Source organism: Panthera uncia, chromosome C2 (genome assembly GCF_023721935.1).
Source record: "Panthera uncia isolate 11264 chromosome C2, Puncia_PCG_1.0, whole genome shotgun sequence".
Lineage (NCBI taxonomy): Eukaryota > Metazoa > Chordata > Mammalia > Carnivora > Felidae > Panthera > Panthera uncia.
The window spans coordinates 9897288-9900571 of NC_064810.1; the positions used below are offsets into that span (position 1 = coordinate 9897288).

At 42.4% G+C, this 3284-nt stretch overlaps 1 non-coding gene across 1 annotated transcript; it reads left to right on the forward strand.

The window, feature by feature from the left end:
* The first annotated feature begins 2969 nt into the window (after window positions 1-2969).
* On the forward strand, window positions 2970-3042 carry TRNAK-CUU (transfer RNA lysine (anticodon CUU)). The gene has a single exon. It is a non-coding gene; the product is annotated as a tRNA-Lys (tRNA).
* Window positions 3043-3284: the final 242 nt, after the last annotated feature.

The window sequence follows — 3284 nt, forward strand, 5'->3', positions numbered from 1 at the left end:
AACTTCATTTGTCCACAACTACCTGAAACATTGGGCTAATTTGTTTTGGAGTATAGGTCTATTATCAGATTTAAGAACTTATTACAAACAGAGTTAAGCTGTTTGTCGATTAATAACATAAATGATGTACTCAGGATCATGTGCTCAAGTTTAAGGAATTTTACTTCCCTACTCCGGAACCCAAGTGCATGTCAAATTCCAAGTGCGAATGAATAACAAGGAGGGAAAATAATACTGAGTCCCCCATGTACAAAGTTCTGGTCAGACACTATGTAAATCAGAAATACGTTTGCAGTGTTCACCAGCTAAATATTTTTGGGAAGGAAAACACCCGAAAACCCCTTATCTACCTCTCCAACAACATCACAGGGTGTCAAAATCTAGAGAGATTTTACATATCTGCCCAGAAGAGAAAGGCTACTAAGGTATAAAAAAGTTAGTAAGAGTAACTAATATTATTAAGGAAATAAAGGGGACATTTGGCGAGAGATAAATTTAATTAAATGCACGCGGTTAGCCTGGTAAGCTAAACGGCAAAGGATGTGATTTGGGTTTTAACCCTTATAAGGGTTACAAATTAGGGGCACCAGGGTGGCTCAGCCGGTTGAGCACCCAACTTCAGCTCAGCTCATGCTCTTACAGCTCGTGAGTTCAAGCCCCACGTCGGGCTCTGTGCTGATAGCTCAGAGCCTGGAGCCTGCTTCACATTCTGTGTCTCCTTCTCCCCCTCGCCATCTGTCTCTTTCTCTGGAAAATAAATAAACATTAAAAAAAATTTTTTTAAGGTTACAAATTAGGGTAACCACTAAGTCAATACCAACTCATAAAATGCTCTAAGTAGAGGCCAGAGCTTGAAGTCGAAGGCAGGTGTTAGAAGTAGAACACAATGTTACCCTGCACAGCACATAATACATGTCTAGAACCCTGTGTCCTTAAAACAAAACTTTCCGCTCTTTTGATAAGTACCCCCAGAACAGGAGCCCTGTCTTGCCCATGCCGGAAACTGCCACCTGCTTCCCCCAGCACCCAGCCCAGAAAGCAACATGGACTGGGTACTTTTGAAACGTCTGTTAAGTGAATAAGTAAAAGAATTGGCAAATTTAGATAAGTGTGTGTGCGGCAGATCCGTAATAATTAGTAAGGGAACAGAGGTTGTTTTGGATGCAATCCTTAACTGTTTAGTACATGAAATATATACTCTTCCTATAAAAATCAACCAACTATCAAAAAAGTAATAAGTAGTGTCAGAGAAAGAGAGAACAACGAGTCGGGTTGTTTTGATTGGAGCCAGCACATCAGTCAGTAGGGGCTCAATGACGGCCACCAACCCAAATCTCGGTCACGTACAACCACAGAGATTGGTATGTCCTCACTTTATTTGTCAGCTACCCTTTGGTGGTGGCTCTGTTCCTTATCCTTGAACAAGCAGCCCGAGCCACGGCATTGCCAGTCTCAAGGGAGAAAGACATCTACAGGAGTGAGACACGTGATAGGGAGTCACAGGAGAACCTAGAGAATATTCTGGACAATAGTTCAGTCCAATCACCCAACAAGATAACTCTGATTTCGAGCTCGGTAATGATAACCATTTCTTTCCACACATCTGTAATCTTCGTTACTCTTCTGATAATTTTTACAGAACTGCTTAAAAGAAATGCTTTTGGCATTTTGGGACCGAACTAGAATATGGCAAATAAGAACAATTTGCTTACGTCGTTCGCTATTTGTGGGAGGGAGCATGAACATAAAATCTGCTCAGTCTTCCCCTATGAGGTTTGAGAGGCAATCATCTTTCCCTTTCTTCATCATTTATACAACAACTCCCACAGACAGCACAGATAGCCTATTAATCGGCAGCTTTGTGTTAAATAGCAATACAAAGTTACCACCAAATAAGAGTTAATGTGTGTATATGTAAAATGAAGCCTGATACACAGAATGTTCTCAATAAACGTGCTGAATGAGTGCAGAGCTCAGTCTCTACGGTATGAAATGGCGGTGGTGTTTTCAGATGTCTCTCCTTACACCCTCACCCCCTGGCCTTCTCTTTTTGTTTTTTTAATTTTTATTATTTTTTATTATTATTTTGAGAGAAAGACCCTGAGTTTGCAGAGGGTTGGGGAGGCAGAGGGAGTGAGAGAGTCTCAAGCAGGCTCCACACTCAGCGTGCATCCTGACGCAGGGCTCGATCTCACGACCCCGAGATCGTGATCTGAACGGAAATCCAGAGTCAGACGCTCAACCGAATGAGCGACCCAGGTGCCCCTTGACCTTCTCTTTCTAATGCCCCTTTGGGATTTTTCCACCAAAGCTTTTCCTGGGTCAAAAAAAAAAAAGAAAGATACACTCTTTCTTTTCACAATCTTGCCACTAAGTATTTCATAGGTGATTACACGAAAGTCCAAACTTTTCCCGAAGATTGTACCATTTTATGTTCCTCCAGCAATGCATCGGTTCTGGGTGTTCCACATCCTTGCAAACATTCGGGGTAGTCAGTCCTTTTGATAGTCACCTACCCTGTCCCCCAGAAATGTCACTCCGATCGAGTTATCCACGAGAAATACATTCCATAGAAAAAAAAATTCCATAAAACACTTATGCAAATGTATTTGTAGCAGAATTGTTTATAATAGCTCAAAACTGGAAATGACCCAAATGTCCATCAGTAGGAGAACTAAACAAATTGAGGTATGTTCACACGGAACAATAACTCAGCAAATATAAAGAGGGGAGAGCTGATCTACTCAACAAAAGAATCTAGACACGTACTGTATGATCCATGTCTATGAAGTTCTAGAACAGTCAAAACTATAGGGAAAGAAAAAGGAGAATAGCGGTTTCCTCGTGGGGGTGGGGTGGGCGGTGAATTTTCTAAGGACTTCTGTGAAGTGGTGGAAATATACTGTATCTTGATAAGGGTGTGGATTACATAGATGCATCCATGGGTCAAAGACGCACAGTTTAGGGGCGCCTGGCTGGCTCAGTCGGTAGAGCGTGCGACTCTTGATCTTGGGGTCGTGAGTTCAAGCCCCACGCTGGGCATAGAGATGGAGAAATAAACAAACAAATAAACTTTAAAAAGAAAACAGCTTCATGGATGACACAAATTTAGTTAAGTTCTGCCTCCTTCCCTTTATTCAGTAGCTTTCCCAGCACCGGGCACGACCTGTGGCCGCTGTTTGCGCAAAATAAATCAGGACAGAAACTTCCTGAGTTCTCCATCTTTGGCAGCAAGGAAACCAGCTGTCCCAAGACAGAAGGGGGAGGGAGTCCTTGACTCAGTC